The sequence below is a fragment of the Vulpes lagopus genome, chromosome 5, assembly GCF_018345385.1.
Source record: "Vulpes lagopus strain Blue_001 chromosome 5, ASM1834538v1, whole genome shotgun sequence".
NCBI classification, from domain to species: domain Eukaryota; kingdom Metazoa; phylum Chordata; class Mammalia; order Carnivora; family Canidae; genus Vulpes; species Vulpes lagopus.
The window spans coordinates 83,006,773-83,021,267 of NC_054828.1; positions in this window are offsets into that span (position 1 = coordinate 83,006,773).

Sequence of the window (14,495 nt, forward strand, 5' to 3'; positions counted from 1 at the left end):
AAGATAGAAGTCACGGTCTTCTTCTAACCTGAGCTCAAATGTGACATAAACCTAAACTTGAATTTGAACTTCCGTCAGATTCTGTTAGAAGCGAGTCACTAATGTCCACTTCACTTTTGAGAGGAGATGATTACATTAGTACTTGAATACCAGAAGGTGGGTTGGATGGCAGTCTTGGGGGGGGCTGCCTACCACATATAGAAGATAATGATAGATGATAGACAGGTAGGTAGGTAGGTAGATCATTGATAGATGATTGGCGGATAGATCGGGATAGACATTTTTCACGTCTGTGCTCTGAGAAACCCTAATAGCAATGATCTCACCTACTGTCCAGATTTTTGTTTTTCAAGTACCTTTCTCCACTAAAAGGACTTGTGAAGAAATGATGGATTCCAGGACTGGGGCAGAAAAAGTACAAGATGAACCTGGAACATCCTGTTTTTCCAGAAAGTAAAGAAGTGCTCAAGGAATAATGAGTACAGATCAAGAGGACATAGAGACCAGACTGAAGAGACACTACTTAGCCAATCTGGGATAATTTGACAAAATGCAAGAGAATAGTAACAGATTTTTACTATAGAATGAAATAGGAATCCAGGAGTCCAAGCAATAAAATAAATGAGTATATAAGTGGAAAGGAGAGAAAAACCTTTCCTTAAAAGTAGAATGTCAATCTGCTTGGTTAATTAATGTAGAAGGTATGATAGAATTTGAAAATCATCCTTTGGCAACTATTTTAGTAATAAGTGATTCAGCCAAGAACCATCAGTGGATATCACAAGGGTAGATGAGAAACTAGTTACATAGTCTCAAAATACTTTCCCATAAAGTAATTATTGGTTACAAAAGGCTCTGGAAGAAGAGAAACTTAACATAGAAGACACTCCCTTAACTCAGTAATCAAGGTCAAAATGAAATCATGTGACCCATACAATGAAGAGCCACAGCCTGTGATGCCTTTGTTCAAAATATGTAACATGAGCAGCACCTGGGTGGCTCAGTCGGTTAAGCCCCTGCCTTCAGCCCAAGTCAGGATCCCAGGGTCTGGAATTGAGCCCTGCATTGGGCTTTCTGCTCAGAGGGGAGACTGCGTCTCCCTCTCCCAGCTCATGCTCTCTCTCCCTCTCTCTCAAATAAAATCCTGAAAAAAAAAAAAAAAAGTAACATGAGGAAATACCAGATAAACCCAAACTGAGGGCCATTCAACAAAATAGGTGGCTTGTATCCTTAAATGTATCCAGGTCAAGAGAGTGTTAAAGAACAAAAATTTGATGAGTACATTTGAATATCTAATTGGCTTTATTAAGTGATTCCTGGATTGGGCAGCAACTTGTCTAGTAAGTAGAAACATGATCTGAAGAGGTTTACAAAATGGAAGGTTTTTATAGTCAGGAGGGTGGGACAAGGAAGTTAGTGTCAAAAGAGAAGAATGGGTTGTTCCAGACCAGGGTCTAATTTGTTTGTTTTTGGTGGTGGAGTGGGGTTGGTGGTAGGGGGATGATAAGGTCTTTTTCCTGCAGATGGCCTCACTAGTGCTGACCAGGAAACTTCAGATCAACTATTAAAAATGTCCCATTCCCCAGCGTAAGGTGAAACTGTATGTCGGTTTGCTGTCGTGCGGGGCAAATGATTCCATGTTGAGCTTGTTTCCTTTTTAATAAGAGTAGAGAAAAGACTGAGGTCTCCTTCCAGATCGAAGGGTAATGACAACTAAATGTAACACGTGATTCCGGATCGAAGCTGCTTGCTAATGGAGATCATGGAGACAGTTGGCAAAGCTTGAACGTGGTCTGTGGATGGGGTGGTGGAAGTCTATTGATGTCCTGCTTGCAGGGGTTGTATCGGGATCTTGTGGGAGGATGTTCTTACTTGAAGGAAATGCACCTGCAAGTATGGGGCAGGGGGAGTGTAGGAGCCTCCTGCGGACAAATTATTCTCAAATGATTTAGGGGGAAAAGTTCTTGGCATTGTTCTTACAATCTTTCTTGAAGCCTGAAATTAGTTCTGCATAAAAAGAGGAAAAGAAAGACCCAACTGAAGCATATGATCCCAACTGTATCAAAGAAAAAACTTGTCAATTAAAAAGAAAAGAGAATAAATCTGTTATCTTAGTATCAGTTTGTGTGTAGTATTTTCTCCTAATTTTAAAATCTCCCTTGTGGTGGTTGTATGCCTTTCTCCCCCACTGTACTGTGTGTCTGTGGCCACGCTGTCTTTTCTCCTTGATTTGCCCTGTCAGAGGAAATGTGCTATGACTAAGAGTGTGGGTCCTGGAAATGGACTGATCTAGGACCCAACACCTCAGTTTTCCCATCTACGAAATGGGGATGTCTGTACTTCCTATCACATGGGGCCATTCTGAGATGAATGTGTGAATGGTAAAGGGTTCAGCATGATCCACAGCCATTAGCTAGATGCCCAATCAATTAGAATATTATTATGCTAATTATGGTCTTCTCAGAGATCCAGCTCTTCCATTTCTCAGACTATAGTTTTTATTATTTTTATCACCTTCTTATTCATTATCTTCAAATTCTTCCTCTAGCTTTTCCTAGCTTTACTTTTTTGCTCTTTTCCTTGCTTTTGACTTGAATACTTGTTTCATTTAATTTCTTCTGTTTAATGAGAAAAACAAAACTATATGTATTCTGTTCTTGAGAGCTTTGTGTTTTCTCTTTGGTATAGCTCCTCATTGTTTCATAAACAATCATTAATTATGGTTTCAATGTTCTCTTTGACTCTTGGGCTCTTAAGACGAGTTTCCCAGCTCTCCAGAGTGGCTTCATTTTGTTTCTTTGTTTCTTTTTTGTTATTAACTTGTACTTTTTTTGCATTGTGGTTTGAATTTGTGCATAGTACTATTTCTGCTTTTGAGGTTTTAATGAGATTTTCTCTGTGGCCTAAGATATGATCGAATTTGCAACTCTTCTTTGGCCATTTGAAATGAATATGTATTTTCTGTTTCTAGAGAATACATTCTGATATAGATCTGTTAAATCAAAATTTTCATAATAGCTTTGAACTCTTCTGTATTCTCATGAAATTTCTGTCTACTTGGTCTCTCAGAAATGGTAAGGCATATTAATCCTTCTGTTATAACTATGGTTTTGTTCAATTGCTCCTTAATTTCTAGTCTTTTTGGCCTTACACATTTAATGCAAAATTTAGTGCACAAAGATTCAAGGTTCTTATATTCTCATTAGTTTCTTCCCCCCCACCCCCTTTAGGTAGTTAAGTGCTTTTTTGCTGTGAATTCTGCATTGCTGATAGGAATATTGCTTTCTTTTTGTTTGTCCTTGGGTAATGGACAGCCTAGTAGGTTGTCCATCCTTTTCCCAGAAGATGGTCCACATCATGGGGAGTTCTGAAGACCCTGTCCCCAGATGCATTTGTTTGCTCCAGAGACGGGCATCTGATGCAGGCTGGGCCAAGCAGAATCCTCCCTGTGTCGGGAACTGGGATAAAGATTTTCACTCAGCTTTGTCACTCTTTGGATCTAAGGGGACACACACTTGGTTGCTGCCTGCACCGTGGCCATCTTCCAATAGGTAAACTGGAAAACAGAGGGAATGGATTACTACAAATGGTGAAAAGAAAGTAGACCCAGCCATGAGAGAGGAGGGAGTCCCCGGTGTGGTGCTCCCAGTGTTATTTTAGCCCTGAGCCTCTGGAGTCAGGATATTTAATCCTTTGTCTCATAGGATAATAATATTTTCTCCTCCTTATGCTTCCCTATGTTTCTTTTTTTCATTTTGCCCTTTGCTCAGGTTTGCTTTGCAGGTTTCTTTATGTTTAGAGATTATAAAGTCACACTCCCCATTTCTAGCCTCCTGGTTCCTTCAGTCACACACACACACACACACACACACACACACACTCACATCCCATGTACATACGTATGCTTTACCAACCTCAAAAAGAACATGGTATGTATTTCTTTTTCCTGTATATGATGATGTCATGCTTTTAAAATTTCCTCCCTATTTTTATCTCCCATTTTTCTTGATATAAAAAATTAAGATCAGTACTACTAATTTATTTCTTATATGTATATATACTTTCTCCTATAGTAATTATTTTGGATACTTATGTACTTTAGTTTTCATTAATTATTTTTGGACATTTTGAACATTGTATTTAGACATCAATAATGCTGATATTGATTTTTTATAAATTAAGCTTGAGTTCTACTAATTTTCCTATTTATTTCTTGCTCAGCTGGGATATTACTTTAGCACATTTTTCTGCATATTTGAGTGTGTGGCATACATTTAAATGCTTAAATGTTTGAAAAAATATCTGTTAATTGACCTCGCAAATAAATCATAGCTTTCTCGTCTTGAATACAGTTTTTTCCTCTTGGAACTTTGTTGATATTATTATATTTATCATATTTCATTTGTAAAGAAGAATACTGATCCCAGTTCAATCCTCTTTGCCCTGATATGTAAGCTTTTCCCCTTCAAATACTTATAGGAGTTAAACTTTTCCCTGACATCCTAAAATTTCACCGGGCAATATTTAACATGGTTCCTTGTACATCAGTAGTGCTTGGTCCTCCATGGGACCTTCTACCTCTAGGATTAAAGATACTGTTCATCTCTTGCATTTCCCACCTGATTTGTCTTCCCCTCTTTCTCCTTCTGGAGTAGTGATGGGGAAACTATTTTGAAACATTGGCTTTGTTATTATTCCAGTACAGGGAGGCCGCAGATCAGGAGATGACTGGCACTGAAAGGATAGTTTATGACTCACAGTTCCCAAGGGGAAAGGGCATGCCACACTGCACGGGACACACGGGGAAATACAAGGGTCAGTCAGGAGGCAGGGGGCGTGAGAGGAAAGCATGGGCAAGAGCCTTCATTGCCGTTTCTGTAAAAAGAAATGGGCAGAGGAGCAGGCTTAGGATTAACTAGTTTGGATAATTTCAGCAGACTCTGGGGCAAAAGGGCTGCCTCTGATAGACTGTCTTGTAGTTGGCCCTGGGGTGGTTAGGGCAGGTGGATAAAGGAGGTGGTTGGGCAAGGGCTCACGACTGGTTGATTTGCTCATGAAAGGTGCTAGCAGGTAAGTCCTTTACCCTTTCTAGGCACTGGCTAGGCCTGGGAGAGGCAGTCTCTCTGGGGACAGCAGGGCCCCAGCTATCAAAGCATCAGGAAATACAGAAAACAGAAAGGCATGATGAATACAGATGTAGCTCCCAGAAGCCCCCAAATAACTGTATCTATAGTTATGTTTGCTTGATTGTTTTGTAATAATATAATAATGTCAGTATAACATTTTTCTTTCCAGTCATATTAGAGGGTTTTTTTCTCCCAAAAAATCACTTTTTATTTCATTGTTCCTTTCTATTTTTGTTATTTATTTTTATTTTATTATTCTTGGCTTTCATCTTTATTATTTCCTTTTTTCTGCTTCTTTTTGGTTTACTCCATTATTCTATTTTCAACCTCTTAAGGTGCATCTTTAATCTATTTATTTTATATCTTCCTCGGTTTCTAATAAATGTATTTAGATTTAGACATTTCTCTCTAGGGGTAACTTCAGAAATTTTGATATGCCATGCTTTCATTATTGTTCCATTCTAAAATGTTCATAATTTTTTTATGATTTCCTCTGTAAGGCATAAATTATTTGGCAGTAGGGTTGTTTTGCTTGTTTGTTTCCAAATATATGGGCTTTTTGGGGGTGTCCTCTTTTGAAACATAGGCTTTGTTTGATTTATTTTGGGTTTTATTGTGCGGCAGCCAGAACATATGGTCTGTTTCATACTGAGTCTTTGGAATTTGATGAGACTAGCTTTAACATGCAGTTCAGATCAAATATTACAAACGACCCATGCATGCTTGAATGATATGTGTTTTCTATTTATTGGATGCCAAGTACTATATGGTTTTATTACATCAAATCTATAATTTTATTGTTCAAATACTCGTATGCAAGTATTTTATAATCTGAGCAATTTTTGATTGCATGATCCATGCATTTCTGAGAGAGTGGCCCACTCTGATTATGGATTTGTCAACTTCTTTCAGTACTGCCAATTAGATGTTTTGAGTTTGTATTGTTAGTTGTATACAAGGCATTATCGTTATACCATTTTAACGGATACTTTTTAAAATCAGGAAATGTTTGTCATTTACATAAAATTAAAGTTTTCTTCAACTAATTAATATTTCACTAGTCTCTTTTTGGCTTGCATTGTGTGTGTGTGTGTGTGTGTGTGTGTGTGTGTTGCATAAACTTATTGCCAACCCTTGTCTTAATTTTAGATGTTTCTTTCACAAATAGCATGTATATGAATTGAAGGGAAAAACATTGCATTTGACTTTTTTTTTTTAATGATTCAGTCATTTATTTGACAGAGAGAGAGGGACAGAGGGAGAGGGAGAGAGAGTCTCAAGCAGACTCTGTGCTGAGTGTGGAGCCTGACACGGGGCTTGACCTCATGACCTTGAGATCACAACCTGAGCTAAAACCAAGAGTCAGACACCCAACGGACTGTACCACCTGGGCGTCTCCATAAAATTTTATCTTTTAATAAAGGTTTAACCCACTCAAATTCATTTATTATGATTATCAATATATTTGAAATTACTTCTGCAGTATCATTTTTTTTTTAAGATTTTACTTATTTATTCATGGGAGACACACACACACACAGAGGCAGAGACACAAGGGGAGGGAGAAGCAGGCTCCCCGCAGGGAGCCTGATGTGGGACTCGATCCCGATACCGGGTCTCCAGGGTCATGCCCTGTACTGAAGGCTGTGCTAAACCGCTGAGCCACCCAGGCTTCCCTACAGTATCTTTTTTGTTTCTATTTACCACGCTTTACTTTGCTTCCTCATTTCCCCTCCATTCCTACTTTCTATTAAATCAATTATTTTGTTCATTTTTTTTCTCTGCATGTTTGGCAATTACACATTCCACTTCTATCCTTCTGGGGGATACTCTTATTTGAGAGTTCATCTCTCCTGGGGGTGCTCTGTCCAATGCCTGCAGGGTGGTGTTGGGTTGCCTTAGCTCCAGCTCCATGGGATTCAGAGTTGTGGACAAGGTATTCGGGTGAACAGCTTTGTCTTCATGTCTTTTCCATACGGATGGAGTAGTTCTGAACTTTCTAACTACACAGGGAACAGGACCAGGACTTCATTTCCTTCTTGGGCTGCATCTCGATTTCTGGTCTGGGATAAACAGTGCCCAATGTGGGCAGAGTCAATCCAGCCTTCCCTGGTGGGCTAGCTATAAGTTTATGGCTCCCTGCTTTCACACAGGAGCCCAGGCCTGGCACAGCAACCCTGCCGCCAGTGACCCCTCTCATTCCAGTTCTTAGCTTCAGTTTCTGCTTATCACTTTGGTTTCCTTCCCCATTATTTGCCTGTGAACATCTTCCATTCTTTATCCTCTTTAACATGGTCATATACATATAGACTAAATAAACAAACATATTTGACATTCCTATATGTTGAGATGGAGATGGGAGGCTGGCCTCTTGACCTGAGAGTCCCATGTTAATTATTCACACATAAATTAGACTGAAGCTGAATGACAGTTCATGTTGGAACATTTTGGGTACGATTTCTCTCCTTGAAGATTCAGGAAGGAGGGGCCCTATCCTCTTCAAGCAGCCTGAAGGCCACATCTTGGTTTCTCTTGTGCCTTCCCAGTTTGTTCTGGGCTCTCTGGTGGGACCTGACCATCCTTACTGCCCTTGCTCCCAACCTCTCTGGCCTGGAAAGGGAAGCCCAACAACTTCTCCTAAAATACCCACAAGCAGTTTGAAGGTCAAAAGAGGCAACCCAGCAATGCAATGGCAGAAACAAAAGAGTGATGACACTGAGGGATAGGGGTAAGTCTAAGGAAGAGCTTTTCCCAGGGGTGGTTTCTGAATCGTCTGGACATCAAACAAATGTGGTCAGATATTTGCCTGAGGTAGTGTGGTGCTGGCTCTAGAGCTATTGGCTGGGAGGACCTCCAGGCTCAGGAGCCTCCTCTCTGTCTGTGGACTCTGGCATCAGGGTGCTCAGTACTTGGTGCTGTGGCTGACCGGGGTTCTAGGATAGAGCCTGGGCCCTGTGCAGGGTTCCCTAACTCTCCTCTTGCCTTCTCGAGTCAAGCAAACTCACAGCCTGCTTATTGAGACTCGGAGGAGCTTCTTTGCTTCTTGCCCACTCAGGAGAGCACACTAATCCTAAATATCATTTATTAAACACTTATATGGGCTTCATGACAGACAGATCCTGTGCTAAGGGTGATGTCTTCCTTTACCCTGTTGTGCCCTTGTATGAGTGTTATCATGGTGTGGGGACCAATGTTATCACCATTTTACAGATGGGGATGCTGAGACTTACAGAATTTAAGGCCCTGGCCCAAGTTCACTGGTGTGTAGCAGAGCTGGGGATGAGACCCAGGTTTGTCTCATCTCAAAGGCTAAGGTATTTCCTCTACACATGTCTGCTGAGGCTACAAGAAGAGGTGGTTATAATATCAATGTTTGCTTCCAAGACAGCTTCCAAACTGCTAATCTTAGGGGGGCTCCACTATTCACCAGTTCTCCAGAAAGTAGCATAGCATTTCCAAGGTCTTTTGGAAGGAACTCAGTGCATTGTGAAAGAAGGCTGATGAGATCTTTCGGGCAGCTTTCAGACATGGGAGGTGGTTCCGGGGAGCTGGGAGGCAGGAGATGTCAGGTGTAGAGTGACTAAAGGCTAGCCCTGACCACAGGGAACGGGGGAAGTGGTAGAGGTTTGGGGGTCACTTATGCTCTGAAGCAGCCCTCTACTCACAGTAGTTAGGCAGCTGGCACTTTTAGGGAAGTCTCTCTACACCTTCCCCTCCTCCTTCTACAGGTGGGGGTCCAAGCCCCAGGTTCCAGCATCTCTCCGAGTTAATTAATTTATTTTAAAAGATTTTATTTATTTATTCATGAGAGAGAATGAGAGAGAGAGAGAGAGAGAGAGAGAGAGAGAGAGAGAGAGAGGCAGAGACACAGGCAGAGGGGATAAGCAGGCTCCATGCAGGGATCCCGACGTGGGACTCGATCCTGGGACTCCAGGATCACGCCCTGGGCCGAAGGCTAAACCGCTGAGCCAGCCAGGGATCCCCTCTCTCCCAGTTTAAGTCCAGCTTCAGAACCACCTTATCTGGAGGGGTTCGTCTAATTTATAGTTTAACTGCTTTCCCTCTAGCTGTCTCTCAGAAATGTGAGATAGGGGGAACTATATGGAGAATGGAGAAGACACCCCAAGGGAAAAGTAGTTAGTGCCTACACTCTCTACAGGGCTCAGAGTCACTTCCAGGAGACTCCTTCCCATGTCCTGCAGCCTGGTCCCTGCTGCCGCAGTTCCAAGGTTCATGCTCAGGTTGGACCCTGTTTACTGTCCACAGGCTTTGCCTGGAAGAAGGGAGTCTGCACTCAGGTAACTGGGGCACCAGTGCCCTGGGCCCATATGCGAAGATGCCCAACGCATCTATGCCCACCCTGCTGATGCTTGGCCCAGCGGTGATTGAGCTCCTTCTCTTGCAGGAAGCCTGGACGGCTCCAGGCTCCAGCCGCCAGGATCTGGGGGTGTGTGAAATGAGACTTCCCTGACCCTGCCGTCCTGACCCCAGGGGGGCGATGATTCTGCAGCTGAAAGCTCTCTGGCTCACGGCTCTTGGAATCCTTGTCTCCCCAAAGGCTCATTTCTCCTTACCCCACTTGGCCTCTCTAGAACAGGATGGTGTGGCTGATGGCAATGGGCTCCCTGTCCTTTCCCTCTGCTGAGCACTGTTGTGTACATCTAGAAGAATTTACCTGCTTCACCCTCCCAGAAAGAGAAGACTATCAGATATACTGTAGTAACAAACCTCAAATTCCAGTGGTTTGGAGCAGTGAAGATTTATTTCTCACTCGTGCTCCATTGTCCACTGTGGGTTGGTTGGGGTCCTGTCCATGACATCCTTATGTGACACCCAGGCTGATGGAGCAGCTCTCTGGAATAGTGCCTGCTGCTGTGACAAAGGCTGAACTCTGGAGGGCTTGACACTGATGGTGAATTGCTCCAGCCTGGAAGTGACACACATCACATGGTCCATCAACCACAAGGGGACAGAGAAATGTGTTCAGAAGGCAGAATGGTGGAAATATAAACCACAAGATTTGCAGTGTGGGTAAGCAAGGACTCATTTCTGGGAGAATGAGGAACTGGGGTTTCAGGTGGGTGGTAAGGCGTCACCAGGGACCTGCAGACATCTATTCTCCCAATTGTCCCTTCATTCAACACTACTGACTTTGAAGCTAGACTGTCCTGGTTTAAGTTTGAATGCTGCCATGAGCTACATGTGGGACTTTAGGCAAATTGCTTAGCTGCTCTAAGCTTCAGTTTTCTCATCTGTAAAATGGGAGCACTACCATCCAAGATGCCACAGCCAGTAAGTGCTGGACCGAGATTCCCAGCCACCTGGGTCTGGGTTGCAGCCAGTTTGTCTTTCAAAACCCTAAGTTGTCACTGGTTAAAAAGTCACAAGCAAAAACACCACCCCTCCTGGAGGGGGGTACCTGGGTGGCTCAGTCGGTTAAGCATTGGACTCTTGGTTTCAACTCAGGTTGTATTCTCATGGTTGTGGGACTGAGCCCTGTGTCAGGCTTCACACTGAGTGGGGAGCTTACCGGAGAGTCTCTCCCTCCCCCTCTGCCTACCCCCCCCCCCCCACCTCACGCTCATGCACATGCATTCCCTCTCTCTCAGAAAAACAAAATACCACCCCCAGCTGCTTAAAAATACCCACATGGCACAAGATGGCAATGGAACCTCTCCCTACTTGTCCATTCTTCTCTGCCTTCTATCCCAGGCCCCAGATTTCTCCCCAGCAGTCCTGGGCACTCTGGATCATCCCTCCAACCCCAGCTCCAGACAGTTGGAGGGTAGAACTTGTTCTCAGCTGCTCTCCAGTCATTTGCTGAGGCCTGAGCGCTGGTCTGCTTCAGACCAAGTTCTCACCTGCCCCTGCCTCTCACTGCACAAGGAGTGACCTCGGCACAGCTGGCAGCCCTGACCCCCACGCTTCCTCAGCCCTAGAGTGCACTTGGGAAGCTTCTGGGGAGTACCCTCTGCAGAAAGGAGGGAAAGATTACAGAATCACTCTAAACAAGGCAAAGCAAAGCCATTTATCTTGGGACATTAGTCACTGAGCTGCTGACACAGGAAAACATGCTGTACTCTTGGCAATTGCCATTTACATTAATAGAGGATGATTTGTGGAGTTGGAGGCTCGAGACCCCTGCAGACTACCCCACCCACCACAGTTTGTCCCAGGAAGTGCCAGAGGCTGGGGGAGTAGGGCTAGCCTTGGCCTGGGCAAAACAGGGGCCCAAAGTCACAGCCTCATTCCCTTCCAGGTGCACAGTAGCTGTGGGCCACAGGAGGTGCCTCAGCCTCCCAGAGCCACACTCACTGACTCAAGGTCAGCGTCATAGTCTATGTGTGTTCTTTTTTTCCTTGGCTATGATTGCTTAGTATCTGGAAGGAAGGGCTTCCAATCCCCACACTTCCCCGTATTTCAAAGGAAGATGACACCAGCAGTGAAGATTTGGAGACCATATACATAGAGTCCCTCCCTCTCCCTCTCCTTCCCCTTCCTCTCTCCTTCTCTCTCTCCCTCCCTCCTCCCCACGATTGTTCAATATAGGGATGAAAATTGCACTGCTGAGAGCTAATGCTCTCTTACCAGCTTAAGTACTATGGAATAGATAAATCAGGAGAAAGGAAACTTGGGAGGAGATGGGGGCCCAGCATTTTCTCCCAGTCTTCCTGTTCAAGACTTAGGATTTGGTCTGAAGCAATTCCCAGGTAACCCTCTCATCTATAGTCATGCGTAAAACAGGTGCCTTCTCCAGCCCCGGGTCCCTCGGTGGTCCTTGCTCAGTCCTCCTGGCTACCTTGTTCTTCACACACACACTCCACATGTAGAGTCAAGGGTGGAGCCCCCGACTTGTCCTAAACCAATGAGAAAATCATATCCTCCAAGGCCCAGTGATTGATTCAGTCACAGAGGTCTGACCCCATCACAGCCAATGGGCTTCAAGGAAACATTTGTTGTCTTTCCGAGAGAGTAAAGCACCTGCCAGAAAGGGACGGGGAGTGAAGGCGTGCCTGTTTCTGGCATAGAATGTCTTCTCCTGGGCAGTATGGTATCAGGGAGTCTGGCACTGCTGCATGAAGGGGAGAGCTAGAAGGTGCTGGAGGGTCACCTCGTGAAGGTGAGGTTAGAGCAGAGACCCAGAAACTGAATCTCTGAATGTCCTTTAAAACTCTAGGTGGAGCTTCTCTGGTTCAACCTGTTGAGTTTGGGTTGAAAGCCAACACATTCCCTTTGCTGTTTCAGCCAGTCTGAAGTGGCCTTTGTGTCATATCCACTGACCGGTACAATAAGTGAGTGTTATCCGGGTACAGAAGACCTTGAAATCAGCCTCTGAGCCTTTGCACAGACTGTTCCGCCACTGAGAACATCATTGTGTTATAGGAGAGCTCTAATCCTCTTCCAGTACCCCGTAACGTAGTCTCCCCCCTTAGAAGTGTTCTATGACTCCAGGCTGCACTCAGGACATGCTCTGTGCTGCGGGATAACTCCACTGCGCTGACTGGTTCTCTTCCCTCCCCTGCACCAGAAGACAGACCTGTCTTCCAGTTCCTGTGGCCCCGGGCACATCGGTGGTGGGCTATTCTGCTGGTGAGACGGATGGGTGGGGGATGGGGGAAGGCTGGCAGGCCTCAGGGGAAAGGAGTGTAAGAGTCCAGATCAGAAGTTGTGATGGGATGCCCGGGTGACTCAGAGGCTGAGCGTCTGCCTTTGGCTCTGGGTGTGATTGATCTTAGGGTTTCTGGATCAGGTCCCACACCGGGCTCCCTGCAGGGAGCCTGCCTCTCCCTCTGCCTGTCTCTGCCTCTCTCTCTGTGTGTCTCTCATGAATAAATGAATACAAATCTTAAAAAAAAAAAAAAAAAAGAAATTGTGAAGGCCTGAACTGAGCAGTGGACATGAGATTTGGGGCAGAGAGAGAAATCGTTTTTTAAAACAAGAGGGGACCTGTAAGCTAGAGCTGAGAACTGTCCGCTTCCACGTGGGAGGTGGTGATGAGTGGTGTGGAAGTCCTAGGGCAGAATGACAGGAGAAGCTTCAAGGCAGGGTGGGGTGCGGTGGGTGGCCACAGCAAGGAGTCCTGCTCCTCTGTGCTCCCTTGGCAGGACAGCCAAGCCAGCAGATATTCGACAGCCTCTGCTGACCTAAGTCATCCAAAATGGTGGGTGGAAAAAGTAAGTGACCCTGACTGACTTGGGAGGATGCTTTAATACTTTAAATGACAGAGGAATGCCTGAGGTCCTAGGTGTAACTCCAAACTGATGATGAACATTGGCCTAGGAGTAGGGAATCAGTAGTGCCCTCCCTGCCTCTAATCACCCCCAACTGAGTAAAGCCATTTTGAGGATGCATGGAACTAGCCCTGGTGGCACTGTCTTTTCTCTTTGGGCTATGGATGGCCTGGCCTTCCACCCTGGCTGCTGTCTAGGGGCTGATAAAGGGCAACCAGGGTGGAGTCCTGGGATGGGGGTGGGGGGCAATTGACTTGAGGCCTCCATCCCAGCAGGGAGCAGACATAAAAAAGAAGGGAACCAGGGGCATGGGCAACAGGAGGAGGGGTGAGGAGGAGCTACTTCTAGAGGCGCCTGAGGGCACTTTGTGTCTGCCCACTCCCAGCTACCAGAGCAGGACCTACGGACTTTCCTTGCCAGCAGGGGAAGGGGCTTCCAGTGTTCTCCTAAGCCAGTCTTCTGGCTCAGAGCCAGCGCAGGGGCAGACGTTGGAGTGGTCAGATGTAGCCTAGCGAGGAAGGGAGTCAGACTCTGGCCTGTCCCCACCCAGCAACAACTCCCTGAAACTTCCAGCCTAGAAGTTGGTGCCACCCATCCAAGGGGCAAATCCAGCCAGACTGGGTCTTTTGCCCACCTGGAGCCCTTAATAAGCAATTCCTCTGAGGTGCATGGGTGATCCCTGGGCTCCCACAGAGCTGCCATACTGCAGCCCTCTGGCTGACATGCACTTTGTGGGCTCCTAAGCTCTGCTCTCAGTGGGCCTCACTTCCACTGTCTGCCTGTCTTGGCTTTGCTACTCTTCACTTAGGCCTGGGCCACTCACCTTCTCTCCCTATGCCCCATGCCAGCTTGGCCCTTCCCACTTGCAGGGACCCTGCTTCACTCCTGATAGAAAGGCCTGAGCTAGGGCACAGTTTCACCAGCCAGCCCTCTGAGCACTTTCCAGACCCCTGGTGGCTTCCCCCTGCCCCCCAATTAGCCCAGACAACGTTGGCCTAGAGCCCCCCAGTAGCTTCTGACTTGGATTGAGGAGGAACAGGGTGAAGTAAGGCAGCTGGGGAGTGGGTCTATCTCTCCCACCCCTTCCTGCCCCTGCTTGCCCCTTCCCTGACTTTCTGCCCAGCCACACTCATGCACG